General features: G+C 31.3%; 1 protein-coding gene across 3 annotated transcripts in view; it reads left to right on the top strand.

The window, feature by feature from the left end:
• Positions 1 to 2,167: 2,167 nt before the first annotated feature.
• LOC143048112 (dorsal-ventral patterning tolloid-like protein 1) overlaps positions 2,168 to 25,759 on the top strand; it is a 153,512-nt gene continuing 129,920 nt past the window's right edge. The window contains exons 1-2 of one of the 3 annotated variants that reach the window (XM_076221579.1): positions 2,168 to 2,276; positions 10,423 to 10,615. The gene's annotated coding sequence lies outside the window, so the exon portion shown is untranslated. Of the gene's footprint in view, positions 2,277 to 10,081; positions 10,616 to 25,759 lie in introns of those variants that run through there. The other 2 variants (XM_076221580.1, XM_076221578.1) reach the window with 2 other exon arrangements.

Raw genomic sequence — 25,759 nt, forward strand, 5'->3', positions numbered from 1 at the left:
TATTATTCACTTTAAAAGTGTTTTAAAAATAATGTTAAAAATGTCTATACATCCTGTTGTCATATGTAAAGAGCCATATCAAAAGTGATAAGTAGTAAATCTTGAATTATTTAAAAATGTCCAAACTTAGCTTAAATACAATTTTGTGTTTAAAAAGTTCTCTACATTCATATGAATCAAATATTAGTTTGAATTAAAACAAATTCATTAAAATATGTGAAGTAACAAAATGTTTATAAAAATTAATACATTTATTTCAGAAATTGGTATTGGATGTTTGCCTCCTGGTATACTATGACTGAAATCAGGGACCTTCTTAAGGCAAGGAAGAGGATTAAGCTTTCTAAGTATGTAAAAACTACAGGATATTTAAAGCATATACTATTCAAATCTATGAGCTAAAAAATTAGAATAGAAATTGGAAATGTGTCACAGAGACAACAACCCAACCAAAGAGCTGAAAACAGCACCAATGAGTCTTCTTCACAGCGAGTTAACCAACACTCAAAGGCAGACTTCAGCTGGCCATAAACCAAATGTGAGTCTGTCTGTTATATATATATGTTTTTCATTCAATTATCTTGCTTTTGATTTAATGGATTTGTTTCTGGTAATTTTTTAGGTTATCTTTCAGCATAGGTCTTTGCTTTGCGGTGAAAATCCTGTTTGTTCATTTACTAGTATTTTGGTCTACAGTGCATGGTTGTTCCACTGGCACATATAATGGATAGTAGTTTGAAAATATAAACAAAAAGTTTTTGCAGAAAAGATATCTCAAAATTCACAGGAATTAGGTTTGTAATAAGAAGTTAACGAGTGTTTGATTGATTAATTGTTGCTCTAAGTATTTTAATGAACACCTTCAATTATGGTTGAGTTTATTTAGATGCATACCTGCCAACTGTCACTATTTGCGGGGGATTTCCCCCATGGAGGCTCCCAAGTGGAAATTTTGTAAGAGCAATTTTGTCCACTATTTTAAAGAAAACAATTAATTAACAATGGCTATGAGCTTGTTAAAGCATGAAGAAACCAAAAAAACACATTAAAATATATTTGAAGGCCCCCTTGAAGGTTTTGTAGGACTATAAGAATCATCTTTCATGTAAAACCCCCATGGGCATTTTGAAAAGTTGGCAGGTATGAGATGCTTAAGAGTTGTCTCCCTGGCACCAAGTCAGTTATATTTGATAAAAACAAATTAATATATGTCATATATGATTAATAGTATTGATGCTAAAGTTGAAGTTTTATATACTTTTATGCAAGGTTTAAGCATAACGATTTTGGTTTTCTGCAGGCTGAAAGAAAAAAGTTCAAATTAATTGGTTTGTACTTGGTTTTGTTGTCATTGATTTTCTTGGGGCTTTATTTGTCTGATTGGACATTTTCTTATTCATCCAATCAAGGAAATGTCTAAGGGGACACTTGTCTTTTGTCAAAAGGTGGACTTACGTTAAATAAAAAGAGTAATTTATGTCACTATTTTTCTGTTCTCCCATCACAATATGTAAAACAAGACTCGTAAAATATCAAAAAGTAATGGTGTTCTTCCTCCCATATTTAAACAAGGACATTTAGAAAGATCAGAATGATTAATACGGACATGTTAAATGAATTTACAGATACATCGATACACTATAAAAAAAGATAAATGGGGATTGGTTTGCTATGTAACCTTTTCTACTTTATATTATTGTAGAATAATGCTTTCAAGTTGTGTCTGTAAAGGAAATGAATTGTAGGGGTTGGTTCTGTTGTGACAATGATCATACATTTATTGTCACACGTAATGAGGTAAATTTAATGTTTCTTAAAGGCCATTATAAGTTGGTCCTCGAACGCAGTTTACACACTACTTATACAACAATAAAATAAAGACCTTTTTACTTTTATACATAGAAAGTACAAAAGGTTAAACAGTAAAATATGTAAATTGTCTGCTGATAATTTTATAACTTAGTTACAGAATTTGGTAGTTTATGCAATACTTTTCATGGTATTTATTTTCTTTCAAGGTTTGTGAATCTCACCAGGCATTCATAATTTCAGCACCAATAAAAACTGACTGCTACGAACTAGCACAATAGTGGTGAAACACTAATCAATCAATCAATCAATCATTATAATATATATTTTTTATAATTTTTTTTACAGTGTCCCGTGTTGTAGTGTCACTGTGTGGATAGCTGTTTTATTGCCATTTGTACCAGATATCCATTGAACAAGTCTTATGCAAGATATGTTAAGAAAGCTGAGATGCTACCATTTATCAGGTAAATATTGTGTGTCTTATTTTAACTATGTTTGAGGATGACATTTTACTTGGAAATTAGCCCTACCATTAACATTTCACAATCAATTTAAATGCACTTTACTTGGCTGTGAAACATGTAAAATGAAAACATTGATAATATAACTGCCTTTTCTACTGTGTACACCCAGAACAAAACCTCCAATGGAAATAATCATATATGCATGTACTGTTCAAGGCTCTCCTTTATAGCCAATTAATGTTTCAAACTTAGTCACAGTGCTGACATCAATAAAATTGTCCTCAATATCTAGAATTCTTTAAAAAGTTTAATACCTAAATATTAAAAAAAATATATAGATACAAATAATAAATAATTGTACATTCATTATTTAATATGAAAAAAAAAATGTATAGGTACAAAAAAATTGTACATTAATTATTTTATATTAATATAACTTTCAATGTATAAATTTATCAAAGGAAAGTATCAATGATCAAGATCACGTAGATATTTTATTCTCGTAAACACTTCATATTATTATGATATAAATATAAAAGCTAGTAATATCCTGACAGAAATTGATATTTTCTCAAGTTTGTAGATGATTTAGTTTCCAACTAATACAGTTGTATGTATATATATGGATGAGTGACTTATCTAATATCCTATCTCCTGTATTGTAATATACAAAAGATTAATCACTTCTTCTCTAGATACATTTCTTTGACCTATCATATTGGATTCTGGTCATCATAAAATCTTATATGATACATCTACGTAATTGTATATTCTGTAACAAGGTTTTACTTATTTAGGATAATACTATTGGAAGCTTCAATTTGAAATCGGCCAGTTAAAGGGGAAAGGATGTTTGACCGAGAAAAAAGAGAATAAACTTAGATATGTACCATAGGAGAAATGTCAATTTTAAAGGTCCAATGTTATAAGTAACAACAGTTTGAGTGTCTTTTTTTTTGGTGTTTAATGTGTATTAAAATCATATCGTAATTGATGTACATTGTATTTTAATCTCTTATCATGCATTCACAAGATTTCTACAAATTTTGTAATATGTGTGCTGTAGGCATTTTAACACAAAATTTACTTAATGTGTTCAATTAGATACATTGTACAAAACTGTGAAACATGATACCCACAGCAAAGAGGCTCACAGAACCTTCTTACATAACATAAAAGATTATACAATTCTTTAAATTAAGTTTAATAGTCTGCTTAATGATAAATCTGAATCAAATGAATAGTTGACTCAAGTTCAAAGCCTATGTCTGATTAGTTGGACCAAACAAGATAAATAGTGGGAGAATTAAGTTTTTAAAACTCACTCTACTAACTTTTTTGTTCCAAATCAGGTAAATATTTTACAAATTTTTCTCCTTTAAATAATTGTTCGTGAAAGCAGATCTTTGAATGTCTTTTCTCTTAAATGTACTCTGAACTTGTCTTACTTTGGGTTGAAATGGAGCTTGGAGGAAAGAAACTGTTATATTGTTGCTGATTGTAATGAGTGGCTATTCATCCAGTGCAAATTAGATGCATAGTCAGGAGGAAAACATGTTAAAATGATATGAATATGATTTTTTTTCAAAATAGTACATTGACCTTATGATTTTTTTCTTTCAGTGTTGGGTTACTGTGTCATTGACATTTACTCCACATTTAATCTTTTATTTATACCTAACTGCCTTATTTGTATCCTTCAATTTAACTCCCATTAACAATCAAGATATTATTCTTTGAACTATAGCAGGAGCTTAATATGTCACAGGATAACATTATAAGAAACTGATAGTATATTGACATTTCAAAAGAAATGAAGCTACTTACATAAAAAAGAACTAGGTCATAATGCTATTTCCAGAAAAACTTCTATTTTTTTCTTTTAGAATGTTAGATTTCTATTTAGTTTTTATAATGAATTCACAGCATGAGAAAACACCTTGATAGCTTACAGTAATATCTACATATTGTCAAATGAAGCAAATAATTGTCAAACTTCCAAAAACATCGTCATTTTAAACATTTTTTTCTTGTTGTTTATAAGTGTAACAGTACTGACAGGTACTAAAATAATGGTGTGTTTTATCATTGAGGTATTATCTAAAGATATTTTCATTTATTTAAAAATATTTGCATGGTCTTACTAATTCAAACAGAAGTTTTGCTGTACATTCATGGTAGGATCTCACCTCTTACACAATAGAAAATGGGTTCCATCCATGACCTAGTAAAACCAGTGTTGGACTACTGGGTATTTATAATTTGCTATTGAAGACAACAGCTAATAATTTTTAAAAGCTTTATGATTTCTTGTAGAGGTCCACACATATGATCTCTCAAAAGCCTTATGAGATATTGAGGTCCACAGCTATGATCTCTCAAAAGCCTTATGAGATATTGAGGTCCACAGCTATGATCTCTCAAAAGCCTTATGAGATATTGAGGTCCACAGCTATGATCTCTCAAAAGCCTTATGAGCTATTGAGGTCCACACATATGATCTCTCAAAAGCCTTATGAGATATTGAGGTCCACACATATGATCTCTCAAAAGCCTTATGAGATATTGAGGTCCACAGCTATGATCTCTCAAAATACTTATGAGATATTGAGGTCCACAGCTATGATCTCTCAAAAGCCTTATGAGATATTGAGGTCCACACATATGATCTCTCAAAAGCCTTATGAGATATTGAGGTCCACAGCTATGATCTCTTCAAAGCCTTATGAGATATTGAGGTCCACACATATGATCTCTCAAAAGCCTTATGAGATATTGAGGTCCACAGCTATGATCTCTCAAAAGCCTTATGAGATTTTGAGGTCCACACATATGATCTCTCAGAAGCCTTATGAGATATTGAGGTCCACAGCTATGATCTCTCAAAAGCCTTATGAGATATTGAGGTCCACACATGATCTCTCAAAAGCCTTATGAGATAGTGAGGTCCACAGCTATGATCTCTCAAAAGCCTAATGAGATATTGAGGTCCACAGCTATGATCTATCAGAAGCTAAATGAGGTATGGGTTCCACAGATTTGATCTCTCAAAAGCTTTATGGTGTATTTAGGTCCACAACTATGATCTCTCAAAAACTTCATGATGTTTTGAGGTCCAAAACTGTTATCTCAAAAGCGTTATTAGGTACTGAGGTCCAGAGCTATAATCTCTCAAAAGCTTTTTGAGGTATTGAGGTCCATAGCTTTGATTTTTTAAAAGTTTTTTTTTATGTATTGAGGTCCATAGCTATGATCTCTCAAAAGCTTTATAAGGTATTGAGGTCCACTGCTTTGATCTCTCAAAAGTCTTATGAGGTATTGAGTCCCACAGCTATATGCTCTCTTGAAAGCTTTATGAGGTACTGAGGTCCACAGCTATGCTCTTTTGAAAGCTTTATGAGGTTTTGAGGTCCACTGCTTTGATCTCTCAAAAGTCTTATGAGGTATTGAGGTCCACAGCTATGCTTTCTTGAAAGCTTTATAAGGTATTGAGGTCCACTGCTTTGATCTCTCTAAAGTCTTATGAGGTATTGAGGTCCACAGCTATGCTCTCTTGAAAGCTTTATGGGGTATTGAGGTCCACAGCTTTGATCTCTCTAAATCTTTATGAGGTATTGAGGTCCACAGCTTTGATCTCTCTAAATCTTTATGAGGTATTGAGGTCCACAGCTTTGATCTCATTGATTTATTATTGATGGTAGTATAGTACTAGTATTAGTCTACCACAGTAAAGTATACGACAATTTTTATCAAAGATAACTGGTTACATGCTTAAAAAGTTGCATTGTTTTAGTGTTATATAATATAAAACATTTTTTAGCTCACCTGGCCCAAAGGGCCAAGTGAGCTTTTCCCATCACTTGGTGTCCGGCGTCCGGCGTCCGGCGTCGGCGTCCGGCGTCGTCGTCCGGCGTCGTTAACTTTTACAAAAATCTCCTCCTCTGAAACTACTGGGTCAAATTTAACCAAACTTGGCCACAATTATCATTGGGGTATCTAGTTTAAAAAATATGTGGCTAAAAATAGAACATAGGGGTAAAATGCAGTTTTTGGCTTATAACTCAAAAACCAAAGCATTTAGAGCAAATCTGACATGGGGTAAAATTGTTTATCAGGTCAAAATCAATCTGCCCTGAAATTTTCAGATGGATCGAACAACCAATTGTTAGGTTGCTGCCCCTGAATTGGTAATTTTAAGGAAATTTTGCCGTTTTTGTTATTATCTTGAATATTATTATAGATAGAGATAAACTGTAAACAGCAATAATGTGCAGCAAAGTAAGACCTAAAAATAAGTCAAACATGACTAAAATGGTCAATTGACCCCCTAAGGAGTTATTGCCCTATAGATAGAGATAAACTGTAAACAGCAATAATGTACAGCAAAGTAAGACCTAAAAATAAGTCAACATGACTAAAATGGTCAATTGACCCCCTAAGGAGTTATTACCCTTTATAGTAAATTTTTAACAATTTCCATAAAATTTGTAAATTTTTACTAACATTTTCCACTGAAACTACTGGGCCAAGTTCATTATAGATAGAGATAATTGTAAGCAGCAAGACTGTTTAGTAAAGTAAGATGTACAAACACATCACCATCACCAAAACACAATTTTGTCATGAATCCATCTGCTTCCTTTGTTTAATATTCAAATAGACCAAGGTGAGCGACACAGGCTCTTTAGAGCCTCTAGTTTAATTTGCATTTCATGTTTCTGCAGATTGTTTGAAATTAACATTTCCTGAAATTGTTTAAATAAATCTTTGTTATTTTTTGTCCATTTATCAACGAATGCAATAATTAATACATGCAGCAATATCAGAATTTACAGTTTTGTGTTTGGTTCATCAAATAAATTTAACATCTGATTACACCTGGCTAAATAGGGGTGGGTGAGTTCAATCAAAAATGAATTACTGTCTTGATATATTTATTGTTCAAATTGCAATTTATGATAAATTCCACCGAGGAAGCTCATGAATAAAAGATCTATCTTCAGTAACATTGATTAAAATTTTGAAATTTTGAAATTATATTAGAAATTTCCTGACATGCAAACCATATTGTGATGTCTAAATGAATTAACATGATCTAAATAGTTTTTCATCCCATTTGGGATTTGTCTTTGAATTATTTCTTACTATGTCTGCACAATTGTATATTTTCATGATACATATGGGAAAAAGTTATTCAGAATAACTTGGCATTTTTTACCTTAGGCAGCAACCATGGTTTTTTTTTCTGTGCAAACTTTTTTTTTCGCCTGCGGCGAAAAACAATCTATTTTTTTCGCGACAAGTCGAAAACAATTTTTTTCTTTCAATTTTAGCATTACATATAGTGGCAGCTGAGGGTGAAACAAACATTTTTTTTTTCTCAGAATCAAAAACAAATTATTTTTTTCTCCAAAAACTGGAAACAAACTTTTTTTTCCAAAAAAAACCATAGCCCCCCCCAGAAAATCAAATGGTTGCTGCCTTAGATTTCCAATTTCAAAGTTGAATAAACTCTCTAGAGTGACTATCAGAAGCCAGGTAAACTCCCTTTGAAAAAGAAAAAAAAGATACCGTTTTTGTACCAGTATATAATTCAAAAGATATTTTCCTAGAAATTTTAAAGGGTTTGCCAAGTCTGTATACAAACTTATAGAAAATTTGGACTTTGTTTAACATTTAGTTCATTGTTAACCTAAGGTTTTACCAATGAAATCCACAAAACTTGATACCCATATATGATAATCCACAGTAGATATATATATCTCCTCCCATTGAGGCTTTCCAGGTAAAGTTAAAATGAATGTCACAGAAGGTGAGACATAGGGATGCTGACCTTGACCTCATCTCATGTATTTGTAATCAATGCAATGTAAAGTATTTGTAACTAATATAAAAAAGAAGATGTGGTATGATTGCCAATGAGACAACTATCCACAAAAGACCAAAATGACACAGAAATTAACAACTATAGGTCACCGTACGGCCTTCAACAATGAGCAAAGCCCATACCGCATAGTCAGGATGAAATATCATGCCTGCTTTTATAATAAGTAAAAGACTTTAGAATAAAGGTTCTACTACAAGTATAACATAAACTTATCAGTATCAATAATATGAAAAGATGAGGCATTTTCTCAGATACTATGAGAATTAGGTCAATACTATGGTGTAGGAAATGATTGTAAGGTGAACATGTCAGTCTGGCAGGGTTCATCTGACCTTAACTTCATGTTGATAGTTCATTGTTCAGTGTTAAATTATCAGGTCTGGTTTTTCAAATATCAATAACAATAGATTGACAAAAGCTGGTGTATAGAATAATCCATTTTATTTTCACGGTTCGTTGGTTAACTTTAAGGGTCTGTGAGGTTAGCTTTGTACGTTAGATACTATAAGCAATAACCCATCTATATTTTGTGTTTGGAATGATAATGTAAGGTGGTCATGTCCTTTCTGTAAGAGTCTACATGATCTGAATGAGACAAATAACCAGATTTGTACTAACAAGAGCAACACGACAGGTGCTACATGTGGACTTTTTCCAAATCACCAGAAATCACCCCCTTGTTTTTGGTTGGATGTGTTGCTTGGTCTTTGGTTTTCTTTGTTGTGTTTTGTGTACTGTTGTTTGTCTGTTTACGTTTTTAGCCATTGTGTGTTGTCAATTTATATTCAACTTATGAGTTCGAATGTCCCTTTGATATCTTCGACCTCTCTTTAACTAATTTTCAAACAAAGTTTTCCTTGCTATTTACAGAAATTATAAGCAATAGGTAAACTATATTTGGTGTATGAAATTAAAGTAAAGTGTCCGTCTGCAAGGATCATCTTCCCTTTACCTCATCTTTTCATATTATTGATATTGATAAGTTTATGTAATACTTGTAGTAGAACCTTTATTCTAAAGTCTTTTACTTATTATAATTAAAGCAGGCAAGATATTTCATCCTGTGACCTCTTGCATAAAATATACAGTGAACAATTACAGGTGACAAATACTTATGTAGGTTTTTGTAATTGGAAATCACTTTTGATTTGTACATATAATATGTTTCTCTATTTATGTGCAGATATCATCAGACAAGAGATTTGTATAATGAATTTATGAATACAATAATATCTAATAATATCTCTCGAGTCTATGGTAGATTCAATTATTAGTTAAAATAATTTATTTCCGTCTGGTCTGTACATATCATATTTTTATTAAATGTTCCTATATGTTTGTCACTATTAGTAATCTTTAAAAAATAGTCAAGAAATTATGACTCAATGTTTAAAATTGCTCTAAGGCTGATAAGAAAGTATCTAGAATGATATGATACTATTATTTGAACAAACACCCCAAAAAAGATAATTACATTTAATCAATTGATTGAAGAATAACATTGATGATGAGGAGAAAATGCAGGAAATGATTCCATACAAAAGGTAATATCTATGATCTTTTGTAATAAAAAATCAACTAAGAATTAAAATTAATTAAAACTACTATAAATTACCAACCATTCAATAAAGATATCAAAGTTTTTCACAAGTTATTATGAATGTCAACTGTTTTATTACATATTATTTCTATGTAGCAACAGCTGCCCCAGATTTTTCTCCTGGGTTTTACTTCATATTTACATTTTCTCCAATGATAAAGTGTAACATGTGCTAATAAGATGTTTTCAAATTAGCATACATATATTGGTTCAATTAGACAATCTTGTATCTAATGTCAAAATGAGAAATAAGCAAATACTTATGATATATTGAGAAAAGATTTGTATCAAAATTGTATAGGTTACTATCTGTTTTAGCAATCGACTGTAGATTGCAGTGAAGACGTTCCTCTGTGATACACTTACACAATAACACTTCTGTGTTTAGTAGGAAATAGAATGAATTCTGTGTTGATTTGTTTCTACGCTGGGACATTGTGGTGACATAATACAATCGGAGAATCTTCTGTCTCGTTTTCTAAGTTAAGAATTGGTTTGACTTACGAGTAGTAAGAGGATTACAATAAAAGTGACTATCAATAGTATTGATCTGATAGAGCTAAATGTCTACAAGACGTTCCTCATGTAGTGTATTACGATATTTCTTGGTTTCTTGGCGAGGAGAATGTTTTTAGTGTAAGAACAGAATTATTTTTTAGGTCAGTGGTCCCATCTGCTGTCAAAAGGAATCAAGGACTATTGATAGTAGGAATCATGGATCAGACCAATCATTAATCGGTGGGTTTTTAGTTAATGATGTCCTGTCACTGACGTTGATAAGCTTTGATTACAATACCTGAAGGATTAATACAATAAACATTCAATTGATCTGATTTCCTGAAAGGGTGAAAGGTAAGTCACTTTTAAAATAGTTTCTATTCAATATTAAAAAAATGGAATTTTTATTTAATGATTATTTATCAAATATTTGCTCATGTTATTTTTTAAATGAATGACATAAAATCAATGTGTTTAATTGTGGCTGAAGAGGAATGTGTGTAGGAAAAATGTGCAAATAATGTCATCTATTTAGGTTATTAATGGGATCAATCTTTATATCCTTTTCATTAAATCATTTTTTGTTCAGTTTTAATTGATTTAAGAAAGAATTTCTTATACTGATTATTTATCTTGTAATGTATGAAAATGAAAATTAATTTAAGTCTAATATTGAATCAAGGAGAAATTTGTCCAGAGTAAAGGTTGTTAAGTGTATGACAGAAAAAAAAAGTTTTTTAACGTGAAATATATTGAAAAACCCAATCTTTAAGACTGATATTTTGGAATTATTGATTCGTACATAAGAAATCGAAGCATTCTTAAAGAATAGAATACATTCAAATATTTTTAATCAATTTTATTCAAATAATTTTAAGTCTGAAACCATTAAGCAGTATGCTGTGATTTATGGTTTTGAAAATTAAATTATATCCTCTTAAGTTTTACCATAAAACAATGGAGAGTGGGAAAGAAAATAAATGTTGTATTGAATTTTGAATTAAAACAACAAGTCTGTTTATTGTTCTGGGTAAGTGATCTATCAATATTGGCAGAAAATAGCTTTTCTAAAGTGAACAAAGCAAATCAGATTTCTAATCAAACATTAGTTGTTATCAAGCAGCCATATTACCTTGCACTGGCTAGCATAGCACTTTGATACTTCAAGAGGAAGATATTACTTGTTAAATCAAAACTATAGTGATTAGTATTTGGTTTTGAAATATTAGATAATGCTAGATGTTTCCCATATTTTATCAACATGATGTATATTTTACAGTTTTAGAAGAAAAAAAGAGTTAATCAATGAATTAAAGATTTGATTTACATTAAAGGTTGTTTTCATTAGCTCATCTTGTATCATGGACAGAAAAGGTGTCTTATTTTTTTAATTTTTTTAATTCATATTTTTTTATTGTTAATATTCCCACACAAAAAATATGAAAATAAGGAGATGTGTGTTCAAATGAAGTGTATGCAAGCAGTTATAACAATTTACATATGTAGTGTATCATTCATAGGAATATAGAAATTAAGGTTAAATTTATTGTATAGAGCAAACATGAGGTGAAAGGTCAAAGTATCTTGCAAACTGAAAAACCATGAGGTCAATTCCAAGTGATACATGTTAATTGAACATGTGATTTCTCACAATTATTTATTATAGAAATTAGCATTTAGGCATTTAGTTTAGAATTGGTTACTAAATATCTTGAAATGTCAGTTAGATCAAAAAGGGCCTTTTTTTTACTATTGCAATTGTACCAGCTCTGCTCTCATTCAGTAATTATTTTTTTTATCGTCAAAAGGGGTAATTTTGGAGCTTTAGTTTTATTTTTGAAAGCATTTTTTTCCATTTTATCATTTAAAACAGTCGTTTGGCTAGATCTTAATACAGCTTGATATAGGATGAAATAGCTCAAGCCTCAGTTTGTAAGCATTTTTTTTTCATTACATCATAAGTTTAAGGATACTTAATATTGTTAATTTTTCTCCATTTGTACAGTTCATTGACTCCGAGTCTCAGTTAAGCTTTGATTGAACAATGGCCGTTGAATGTATCGTTTCACAAAAATTGTCATGATAGAGACATTGTATCTAGAAATTTACTTTAGATTGAACAATTTCTCTTTTCTCTGTCAATGGCATCATTTATAAGAACGATGATTTTGGATTATGTTGTTCCGTGAACCAAGAAAGTAATTACAGTATCTTCTGTAAGAGGAATGCCTTGAAGCGCTGGTGATCTGCTATTTCAATCGTTCATCGATTCAATCTTATCTACAGAATATTTTAGTTCTGCTTTCAGTTTGGATCTTTACATTTTTTTTTTAACAGAGTGCATAATTTTATTGAAGCTTTTAATGATTTTATTTGTCTTTATCACATTGAGATTTGAAGTCATCGTTTTTTACTAAATAATAGGTTCTTAAACTCAGCTTGCTTCTCATATTATTTTCTTCAAACTTTTAAAGACAGACAAATTTGATAAATGATTCTTATTTTATTCCAACATTGTTTGCCTTTATAAAAATATAATATATGCCAATACATATAATTAACATCACCAGGAGCTGTTAATTATGTGTATAGGCATATACTATATTTTTATGCTTTTACATTTTCCCCACTGAAACACATAATTAATAGGGTTTTTACTAATGAAAGCTCTATTCGGAGCTAATGTGTTTAGAGACCTCTTATGTCAGTACACCTTTCCTATATTACCTATCTGATTGTTTGCTTTTATACCTGAAAACATGGTCACCTTTTTTCAAACCAATATAATTGATAAAATTTCTTTCCTAAAACACTTTTAGATAGACAAGTGAAATTTTGAAGGAGTGTAAGCACTGAATGTAATTTCCTACTGATATTGATGATTTGGTCTTGTCCTTACAGTTTATTTGAACTAATTTCTGGACAAAAAAATTAAGCTATAGATATTACAAATCCACATTATCAAAATTTTGAAAAAATAGATATCTTTTCTGTAATTTTTAGAATGCTTGCAGTTCAGGTTTTTTTTTTTTTGGTGTTTCATTTTTTTTTGGGAGGGGGGGGGGGGCTAGTGTTTTATTATTATCAAATTATGAAAATATTAATACTTATAAGATTTATCTTGTAACTTCATACTGGTGTAAACATAACACCATGTCTCACAAAACAAATTTATGCAATAATACAATGTAAACTGTACAGACAGTGCATGTAAGAGGTAAAACTTTAATCCAATCATGTATCAAAGGTAAAATGATAAAATGATTGCCTTTTAATTTTTTATTCAAGATTTCCCAAAACATAAATTTACAGGGTTCATCCTGGATCAGCCCCTGACACACCCCTTTTTATACGACCGCAAAATTTGAAAAATTTTTCGTCGTATATTGCTATCACGTTGGCGTCGTCGTCGTCGTCGTCCGAATACTTTTAGTTTTCGCACTCTAACTTTAGTAAAAGTGAATAGAAATCTATGAAATTTTAACACAAGGTTTATGACCACAAAAGGAAGGTTGGGATTGATTTTGGGAGTTTTAGTCCCAACATTTTAGGAATTAGGGGCCAAAAAGGGCCCAAATAAGCATTTTCTTGGTTTTCGCACTATAACTTTAGTTTAAGTAAATAGAAATCTATGAAATTTTGACATAAGGTTTATGACCACAAAAGAAAGGTTGGGATTGATTTTGGGAGTTTTGGTTCCAACAGTTTAGGAATTAGGGGCCAAAAAAGGGCCCAAATAAGCATTATTCTTGGTTTTCGCACAATAACTTTAGTTTAAGTAAATAGAAATCAATGAAATTTAAACACAATGTTTATGACCACAAAAGGAAGGTTGGTATTGATTTTGGGAGTTTAGGTCCCAACAGTTTAGGAATTAGGGGCCAAAAAGGGACCCAAATAAGCATTTTTTTTGGTTTTCGCACCATAACTTTAGTATAAGTAAATAGAAATCTATGAAATTTAAACACAAGGTTTATGACCATAAAAGGAAGGTTTGGTTTGATTTTGGGAGTTTTGGTCCCAACAGTTTAGGAATAAAGGGCCCAAAGGGTCCAGATTTAAACTTTGTTTGATTTTATCAAAAATTGAATAATTGGGGTTCTTTGATATGCCGAATCTAACTGTGTATGTAGATTCTTAATTTTTGGTCCCGTTTTCAAATTGGTCTACGTTAAGGTCCAAAGGGTCCAAAATTAAACTTAGTTTGATTTTAACAAAAATTGAATCCTTGGGGTTCTTTGATATGCTGAATCTAAAAATGTACTTAGATTTTTTATTATTGGCCCAGTTTTCAAGTTGGTCCAAATCGGGGTCCAAAATTAAACTTTGTTTGATTTCATCAAAAATTGAATAATTGTGGTTCTTTGATATGCCAAATCTAACTGTGTATGTAGATTCTTAATTTTTGGTCCCGTTTTCAAATTGGTTTACATTAACGTCCAAAGGGTCCAAAATTAAACTAAGTTTGATTTTAACAAAAATTAAATTTTTGGGCTTATTTGATATGCTTTATCTAAATATGTACTTTGATTTTTGATTATGGGCCCAGTTTTCAAGTTGGTCCAAATCAGGATTCCATATCAAGTATTGTGCAATAGCAAGAAATTTTCAATTGCACAGTATTGCACAATAGCAAGAAATATCTAATTGCACAATATTGTGCAATAGCAATTAATTTTCAATTGGAGTTATCTTTCTTTGTATAGAATAGTAGTTGATAATATATGTTGGAAATTTACCAGACATGACTATGATGTCATTTTCTATTTTTATTTGCCAATAACTTTATGTAAATAACTTCATTGGAAATTTGCCAATATAAAATGTTGCTGATGAAGCTTTTTTTCCTTATCTTATCTAAAATGTTTTTAGATAATGTATGTTGGACATTTGCCAGACATGACTATGATGTCATTTTCTATTTTTATTTGCCAATAACTTTATGTAAATAACTTCATTGGAAATTTGCCAATATAAAATGTTGCTGATGAAGTTTTTTTTATTGTTTTATACAATAAACAATGTATATTCACTTTTACTACCAACCAATCTTTACCATTCAGTGATAACAAGCACTTTATTTTACATTTTAATATCTTATGATGTATTTAAAAGAGTAGTTATTGTTGCAAACTCCATTAGAAATTTGAATTGATATCAGTTTTGGAAAAAGGGAAACGGGGATGTGAAAAAAAAGGGGGGGGGTTTAATTTTTCTCATTTCAGATTTCATCAATAAAAAGAAAATTTCTTCAAACATTTTTTTGAGAGGATTAATATTCAACAGCATAGTGAATTGCTCAAAGGCAAAAAAAAAACTTTTAAGTTCATTAGACCACATTCATTCTGTGTCAGAAACCTATGCTGTGTCAACTATTTAATTTTAGATTTAAAAAGTTTGAAGAAATCTTTAATTGATTTGTAAAATTTTGACATTTGTTTTGTGTAAAAAAAAAACATATAATGTCAAAAATTTGATCACAATCCAAATTCAGAGCTGTATCACGCTTGAATGTTTTGTCCATACTTGCCCCAACTGTTCAGGGTTCGACCTCTGCGGTCGTATAAAGCTGCGCCCTGCGGAGCACCTGGTTAAAATATATTAAAGTGCAACAATATCAAATGCCATATAAACCATTTCATCTGCGTAATTTATTTATAATTATAATACAAAATAATCCCCTCTACCCTTTAAGCTGCAGATGACTGCATTATTACACATGTTACAGTAAATACAAAAACTCATTGTTCATACTGCAGTGATCTGCCATTTATTATACAGAGAAAATATGTTTAAAAATAGCAACAACAACAACATCATTTTCTTGTGGTTAATCATAAAGAAAATTGACAAGAAAAAATGCCTTGGTACACATCTGTCATCATAAGCTGTTTCCATACAGTTATGTACAGGTACTGGAGTTCATTTATTATACACAGTCGGTATCCTTTGCTCTGTTTTAAATAAATAATCAACATGCACAATATTACATAATTCAATCACAGATTCCCAACATCTGAAGGATACACCTGGGACAGGTGTCTTTTTGTTTTCCAGTTTGGTACACACATGAATATTAATCTTACTTCCCGTAGCTGGCTTAGGTTTGCTGAATGTTGCATATGTAAATTTTGATCAGATGGGTTTTGAATTAAGAATTCATTATATTTGCTTATCAACTTGACTTGTTTATTTGTTTTATAAATTAAATTCAATGAAATTCATGTACCTTCAAATTGAAGAGTTTTTAAATCAGAGCCGTGTAGTGATTGCATATCATACCTGTAGCCAGGGGGGTTCGGGGGGGGGGGGGGGATTCGACGAACCCCCCCTTGAAAACAAATAAGCCCTGTTAAAGTCAATGTTTTGTTCGAATTGTGACTGTTAAAGTCAATTTTGTGAGTCCAAATAACCCGCCCTTGGAAAGTCCTGGCTACGGGCCTGCATATGTCTGTCTGTTTGCTCATCATTCATCTGTCCATCAGAAATTCTGCAACTCCCCCTACAGCGGTGAATTTAGTTCACAGGTTAAACATGAACTTTGATATCTATTCTTATTCTTATTCAAATGGGGGGAGTGTTGATATTTTTCTCAAATTTTCGATCGACAAAATTTTTCTAGTTAACCTACTTTGGTCAATCCTTTTACTTTTGGTATATAATCAACTCCATTGGTTGTTCGTCCAATTGTGTAAAATTGTGAATATATCTTGATGGATTTTTTCCTTTACAGTGAATAATAATTATATTATTTGATTATGTTAGTCTCTGGACAGTTTCTTATGTATGTTTATTTACATTTGATGTTCATTTTAGTATATGCAGTTTGGCTGAGAATTGTGATGGATAAAGGTTCTTATTATATAAACTTAAGTTTACATCTATGTTATTTCTTTTGACTGCAGATAAACCAGTAAAGTCTCAGTATGGTAAAATATGATTGTTTTATAACTGATTGTTTGCCACTGAAGATGCAGGTTAAAATACAGACTCTCAAAATATAGGGAGAAAATCGGAATACTAGTAATAAGAAGTGTCATTTTTATGTCTGATATACATATCTGCATGATGTCTGATATACATATTTGCATGATGTCTGGTATACATATCTGCATGCAGATTTTTGTAAAATTTAAATGATTAAATTCACATTTTTTACCATTCTTTAAAAATCGAAAACTAAATGCACACAATAATTTCTGAATTGACATTACAAGTTCTCAACAGTTGAGGGAATGTGAAACTTATCCAACAAGTTACATAATTATAAATGTAATTATTACAAACAAATGTGGATACATGTGACTTTTGTGGTTTCAAGAGTTCTCTTACCTGTTTACGGGTAAAAAAGTGGCTTCTATGTTGGCCCTGATAGCGTTGCTAAGCAACTGAGGTAAAAGTTTGGCCCTCATTGGCTCTTGAAGTTAACAGTTGGGCCTTCTAGCAATGGGGGTAATAGTTGACCCTGGTTGCCCCACAGAGTCAACAGTTGGGCCTTGTAGCCATGGAAGTAATAGTTGGCCCTGGTTGCCCCACAGAGTCAACAGTTGAGCCTTGTAGCCATGGAGGTAATAGTTGGCCCTGGTTGCCCTACAGAGTCAACAGTTGGGCCTTGTCGCCATGGAAGTAATAGTTGGCCCTGGTTGCCCCACAGAGTCAACAGTTGTGCCTTGTAGTCATGGAGGTAATAGTTGGCCCTGGTTGCCCCACAGAGTCAACAGTTGTGCCTTGTAGCCATGGAGGTAATAGTTGACCCTGGTTACCCCACAGGGTCAACAGTTGGGCCTTGTAGCCATGGAGGTAATAGTTGACCCTGGTTGCCCCACAGAGTCAACAGTTGGGCCTTGGAGCCATGGAAGTAATAGTTGACCCTGGTTGCCCCACAGAGTCAACAGTTGGGCCTTGTAGCCATGGAGGTAATAGTTGACCCTGGTTGCCCCACAGAGTTAACAGTTTGACCTTGTAGCCATGGAGGTAATAGTTGACCCTGGTTGCCCCACAGAGTCAACAGTTGGGCCTTGTAGCCATGGAAGTAATAGTTGGCCCTGGTTGCCCCACAGAGTCAACAGTTGGGCCTTGTAGCCATGGAGGTAATAGTTGGCCCTGGTTGCCCCACAGAGTCAACAGTTGTGCCTTGTAGCCATGGAGGTAATAGTTGACCCTGGTTGCCCCACAGAGTCAACAGTTGGGCCTTGTAGCAATGGGGGTTATAGTTGACCCTGGTTGCCCCACAGAGTCAAGTTGTGCCTTGTAGCCATGGAAGTAATAGTTGGCCCTGGTTGCCCCACAGAGTTAACAGTTGTGCCTTGTAGCCATGGCGGTAATAGTTGACCCTGGTTACACCACATGGTCAACAGTTGGCCTTGTAGCCATGAAGATAACAAGTGTTGATATGTATACTCAAATAAAGTAAATGTGGGTCATGTGTCAATGTGACACCAACTGGACAACACAAAAAATACACAAAAGATAACAATTAAATTTACCCATTAACAAGTGTCTCCTTATTATTTCTTTACTGTATAAAAGAAATATTTCTGTAAGATGAGTTGGTTGTTGATATACTCAAAACCTGGGAATGGTTTTGCAACAAATGCTTGCTTTAAAGATCTGTTTTATACTACTATTATCAGCTTGTAAAATTGCAGAAAATGTTGTAGGGTAGTAAAATTTTAGTTGTAATAGATATTTTACCTTGAATATTATACTAATATGAAATATTGACCTTAACATATTTCATTTGAATATGATTTCCACTGAACATTATGAACAACTATATCATATTTTATATTAATACTGGTTTGCATTATTTATCATCAATGGGAAATGTTTGATTGAAATATTAGACATCTCCTTTGATTTCATGGAAATGGTAATATGTTCTATGGAGTATGTTATACAACTGATTTCCTTTGAAAAAAAAAATCCTTAAAGAAAGTATGTTTGTTAATGATAAATGGATTTGATTTTGAGCCTGACATACTGTACATATACATGTATATGCATGCCTATGGTCGAAGGCCATACATTGACCTCTAGATTTTTATATATTTTTTTTATGTCATTAGGTTGCTGTCATAAACTATACATTTATAGAACATTTCTTTTCTTTCTATTTGCCTATTTCCCACTCCATGATGTATTCCAGTAAGAAATTTGTTAGCTGTTTGATTCTAACCATGCAGTTGCAAAAAAGTCCCAAAGACAGTAAAGAGAAACTCATAAAGCTCGAAAGACCTTTTTTATCTTCTTAGTGGAAGAGGGATTTTTGTTTTAAGACAGCTGTTATAGTATTAAACGTAACACAAACATTCCCATATTTTTTTTTCATAAAAAACATAGTTGTTCTATCCCAAGGACCTAGCTTATGAGGATTTATCATACATGGCTTCATACATTAAATTCCAACACTGCAATTTTCTCCAACCCTATAAAAAAACTTGATTCTTTGGATGGTTCCTTAAAAGAAAACTGAAAGCATTTTGATAAATTAAGTTCAAATCTTTACAATGTGCTCAAATAAATTCCTGGGAAAGTATTTATATATCTGTTTTAAAAGTGAAATGTATTTTAGATAGAAGAAATGGACAAAATGTCTGATGGAAAATTTTAATGGCTTTTCACAGCATTAACATTTACAGTAAAAGCTATCAATCACATAATTTTATTGCTAGATTTATTTCTGTGAAAAACCTATTGTCTGTAAAGAATTTCTATTTTATCTGGTCTACTGTATTTAGTAAGTTTGGTTACCATACTGGTATCCATCAAGGGATTGTATAAGTGTTGATAAAGTTCTCAGCTGTGAAATTGATATTTTTTCCTGGTCATTCTACTTAAGATAGTTCTAAGGCTGTTAGACAAGGTTAATCGGCAGAAGAATTACATAGAAAACATACCCATTGATTGTAAACTCCCTCAAGACTATGTCCGAATAGAGGTGAGAAATCATTAAAATGTTTTCACTAGCAGTCATGTTGGGAATCCCAAAAGAACAATTTATATGTTGTTCACATGTTATTAAAATCTGTTCAAACATGTGTTTGACTACACACTGAAAAAATACATTTCATAACTTAGAATTTACATTATTATATGTCTTATTTCTTGACGAGTGTTATTTTATTTTTAGAATCATTGGCCAATGCTAAGTTTTTTTTACTGATAAGCTTCTGTTTTCTAAATAGTTGTCAATTTACTATATTTAATGTATGGAATAATTGTAAGGTAAACATTGTAGTCCAGCAGAGTTCACCTGACTTTGACCTCATTTTCATGGTTCATTGGTTAATGTTAAGTTTATGTAGTTAGATATGTTTCTAAGATACCATTAGTAAAAGGGTCATTATATTTGGTATGAAAAATCAAAATAATAAGTTTTGGCATGATTGCCACTAAGACAACTATCCAGATTTAGTGACCAAAGATAAATGGTTTTGGAAAAATTGAAGGTCACCATATAGCCTTCAACAATAAACAAAACACATTAATTTGAAATTATAAGATGTTGTATGAGACAATTGTTTTGCTTTTTGTTATGTGCTAGCTATAGGCTTGTCTTGAGAACGTCTGACGACTTTCTTTGATATTTATTTTGTGAGATATTGTGCAGGAGTATCCCATTTGGTATTCAGTGTACTAATATTCATTATGGGCATGATGTCTTTATTCTTCAGTACTTAGCCTTTAGAAACTACAGTCTGACATTATCATTTACATATGATGAATACAAAGATTAATTTTTTAATGCTTTGTTCTATGAAACCTATATGATATTGTTGATGTTTTACAATGTTCAAAGAAAGATCTTTCTTTTGTACATACTATCTCCTACAGGCTTGTTTTTCAATACATGTATCTTTATCTATAAGAAATTCGAATATAAACAAAATGTGTAAGCTGATATTACACTACAAATGTGATTTGAATTAATAATTGTAAAATAAAGAATTCTGGTTTATCATTAATACCAGCTAGCTATAGCTTTCAGTTATCTTATTTTAATCTGTTGTCGTACATGTGCGCTTTGATAAACTTTTGCAATATTAACCTCTTTCATCAGTTTTTGCCATCAGTTTGGGTCTTTCATCTGCTGTCCATTGTCTTTAGAGGTATCTTTTAAAAAAAAGTCCTCTGAAATTGCTCAATGGATTGAAACAAAAGTGTGTCTGCTTCTTCAATAAGATTTCTACTTTGAAAGTTATGATTTTTGCTCAGATTGATCAGCCATGTTCATATCTTGAAAAACTATAGCAATTAGTGAAATACAAACCAGGGTAAAAATCGCAAGCTTTATTAACCTTATATTTCAGAAAATTTTGAAAACTTTAGAGCTTTTTTGGAGTTATTGCCCCTGAAATGTTAATTTTTATAGTTCTTGCCTGTTGTTTGAAAACCTGAAGGCTCAGCTAGGATAAAAGCAGCAAACTAAAAAAAAAAAAAACATGGCAAGTTCTGTGAACCATGAAAAGATCTGAAAATTAGTTCAGGAGTTAATGGTCTGAGACCACAATTGTCGTCCCTTGATTTTCGTTGTTCACGAATATAGTCCCTGGTGTTGACAGTGGGTTACTTGCCATTATTTTTTTTACCCCTTCCAAATTTATTTTTCCATGTTTAATGCCTCAAATTGCCAGAAGTGGGGTGAAATTACACTGTAAAAAAATTTGGGTCCAGAATTTTAAAGGAAAGTAGTGATTTGGTCCAGTCGAAAAATGTTAAAAATTAGCACTTCAGAAGCTGTCAAAAGATTTCAAGATGCCCTAAACAAAAAATTGTCCATATTTTGAGTTAGAGCCGATGAAGTTTTCTATAATTTTGTCCCAAAAGTAGTACAACACACTGTAAAAATTTCATTGAGAAAGCGCAGGTGGGATTTTTTTAATTTTCATTTATGTTCTAAAAGAAATGCACTACGAAATAATTGTGGTCTTGGACCTATAATGCCTCTTGAAATTTTGAATGGTGTATTTTCTCATATAGGTACCATTTTATTGTGTCTGCATTATAATTCAATTAACTTAGGGTTGAAATCGAGCTTGATAAGGTTTTGTGTATTTTTTGGCAGAAATTGCTTTTTATTTCAATCTTAATATGGATTGATGGTAATGTATTTGTTGTAGAAAAAAAAGTTAAACTGATTTTCCACCAATCTGCTCCAGGGTCATTTTTCAAACTAACAAATGAGATTTTGAGTGATTTTAATCATCAAGTCCTGAAATTCATTTCATCAAAAGCTCTCCAAGGCATGATCCCATGAAAAATACAATATTTTAGTATGACTTTTATTTATTTTGTTTTTTTTTTGGCTTTGATCTTTCCGTTGATATAATTTGAGGCACTAAGGGGAAATAGCAATCTCATGAAAGGAACTTGCAATCTGAAAAAAAATGTCAATGTGTATTACAAATTTGATAAAAGATATGACGAAACATTGTTTAGAAACATATTTAAAAGCAATATTCGTTGTTTGAAAACTTGAGAATTTCTGAGGATCCTGGTGTTACCTCAGCTAGATCGTAATGTCAAATCCATTCACCATTCATCTTGTTAGTTTCATTTGGCCTGTCCAGTATTAATCTTACTCATGATCTAACTGTCCATGATACGTTAATTTAGAATGTCCAGTTAATTAAATAAAAACCAGTATTGAACCTATAGGTTCCTTTCATCGGACGGCCAAAATTGGATTATGAACGACTTTGCTTTCATAACCACATTTATTTTATGTGGTCAATTTTGTTCAGTTACATCAATAAGGTCCTGATATGAAGTCCTTAGGTCTATAATTAGGTATGAGTTTATTTGACTGGAAGATATCATAATAGATTCTAAGTATTGAAAAAATTGAAAAATTGACTGGATGTTTTTAGGGCCGGTAAAGTAATTTGATGTGTAAATAATTAAGGGAAGGAATGGGATTTAGTTCTATATTTTAAACATTCAGAAAGTTTTTACAAAGAAAAACCGCTAGGATACTTATCAAACTAGTTCTGTATTTTTGTAAATTCAGAAAGTTTTTACAAAGAAAAACCGCTAGGATACTTATCGAAAAACGGTAAATGTAAGCTAACATTTCAAATTCCTACTGCATTATTTGTATCCAGCATTTCCATTAATCCCATTTAGTTAGAAATACATAAATATTAAGATGTAGACAAATATCAATTAGTCTTCTAACTATAGATTACCATTACCTTCATTCCATGTTTCTATGATTAAATAGATGAAATTTTTTATTTGGTATAAAATTTTAAATTAATGATGCAGTAAGATGTACATGTATATGATTAGGCACTACAAAAATATTTATCAATATTAAAAAAATTGCACTATTTACAGTTTTATCAAATTTGGTCCAGATAATCTTAATGCAAAATAAAACAAAATGGCGTTTTAAAAAATAGGGGTCCATGCACTCGTTTTCAAATTAAATCAGTTTGAATGATAAAAATCAGTCGAAAAACGTTTTTTTTTCCCGATAAGTCACTGTTTGACGTCGCGAAAATAAAAATTTACGTTAGCAACGTCATTACCTCCCCTGTAACTGTATCGTATGCCCTTAAGACTTAAAAAGTTATCAATGGATATTGAAGAGTACATATTAGTCAACTGTAGTTGACCTTGCTGAAAGGGGTAAACTCTTCAAAATTTGTTAAAAAAAACAGCACTTAAAGCTCTCCTCATTGATAATTTTGATATTTGTTTAGGTATAAAATGTACTTGAAATATATTTCAGCTTTGTTTTAAATTAGCCAAATTGGTTTCTTTATGAAGGAGGAATTAAGCTGTCTAGGTGATAATTTTCTAATAAAAAAAATTTTAAATTTTATATGTGTGATGCCAAACAAAATAATTACAAAAGGAGGAGAGAAAACTCCTCATGCTGTTTTAAAAATTAATACCAAGCTAATTTAATGAAACTTAGATTTTTTTTAGCGGAAATTCATTTCAAAAGTAACTTTTTCATGTATAACTTTCTCCAAAAATAACCTTTCTTGTAACCACTAGTCAAAAATTGCCAAATTTTACATTAATTCTTACACTGTTACAAGGTAAACCCATCAAAACTCATTAATAAGGTCTAATAGAATTGGCAAAATTCATATTGGTGTGCCAATTAAATTAATTTTCTTATTTTGTTGATTAAATGGAGAAAATTAATATTAGTCGCTCAATGTAAATTAGATGGAATAAACATGTTTTAAATTAATAGTTAACAACAACCGTACCTCTTAGTTTTTCTGCTGATGATTTATATAATAGTTCTTTATTGAACAATTATCTATTAAGCAGGAAGAATATGAAAACAGAAATAAGACGATATTGAAAATTCTGATGAAATTGATTATTTTATATATGAACAGCTGACAAAAATACAGACATTGATGAATTCTATCTGTTTGTAAGAGTGTTTGAAAGCACTTGAGCTAATTGTAAAAAGAAAGATTGTAAAGGTTTACTATTGTTTACTACTAATTACCATTGCACATTGTTACAGTACTTACTATGTTTATATTGGATGTTGATGAAAATCCTTACAAATACTAATATATCCGATACTATATATCTTCGCTATTGTACAATTTTTCACCATTATTCAGCAATGGTGGTAAAATGTAGGTTTTTTGCAGTTATTTCCGATTAGCTAGCATTGCTTGTCTTCATAGTTGAATGTCGGTCAGTTTTTATATCAGTTAATTATCTGGTAAATTCAAAGGGAAAAAGATGAAAGGCTAACTTTAGACCATAAATAGTCAGTAGTTTTCATCATTTTAAAGAAATAAAAGGAGTAATACATCAAAGAGACAGAAACCCAAAGACAAAAATAAGCAAAAGACATCAAGCTGCAACATACAGTCTCAATCAATAGACAGGTGTCTTTCAATATGTGGACTTAAAATCTTCTTGAGTTTATAAAGGTAGTGAATACAATAAAAAAATCTTCTAACAAATGATCTGTATGACAAAAACATTTAAAATATTACAGAGAATGACTGCTAAGAAGACTCCTAAATTTGGACAGGTACATGAATGTGTGGCAGCGTTAAGCTTTTTTTTGTGATCTTCAACCTCTTGACAAGGTGAATAACAAACATGAGAATGTATAAATGAATATAAAATAAGATCAGAAAAAAAGTTCTGAATTGTAAAATAATGGTAAAATTGATGACAAAAAAAACAATTTCATCAACTAATTATATCTAATAAAGATAACTGACATTTTTGTTTACTCACTATTAAAAAAAAACATTATTTTAAAAGATAATTGTATAATAGATTTCAAATACAAAAAACAATCAATAAACTGTACCAAAAAGAATCCCTGCAGATTTGTTTATTGACTATTAAAAAAACTTGTTTACCAATCAACAAATTAATGTACCAAATGAGGAATTTGTCCATGGCAGTCTTTGTTAATAACTACTTGTTGTCCTATTAACATTACCACCTCACTGATCTGTGGTAGCATTGTTTGCCTTGAAACCTAGTGTTCTT

The sequence above is a fragment of the Mytilus galloprovincialis genome, chromosome 10, assembly GCF_965363235.1.
Source record: "Mytilus galloprovincialis chromosome 10, xbMytGall1.hap1.1, whole genome shotgun sequence".
Lineage (NCBI taxonomy): Eukaryota > Metazoa > Mollusca > Bivalvia > Mytilida > Mytilidae > Mytilus > Mytilus galloprovincialis.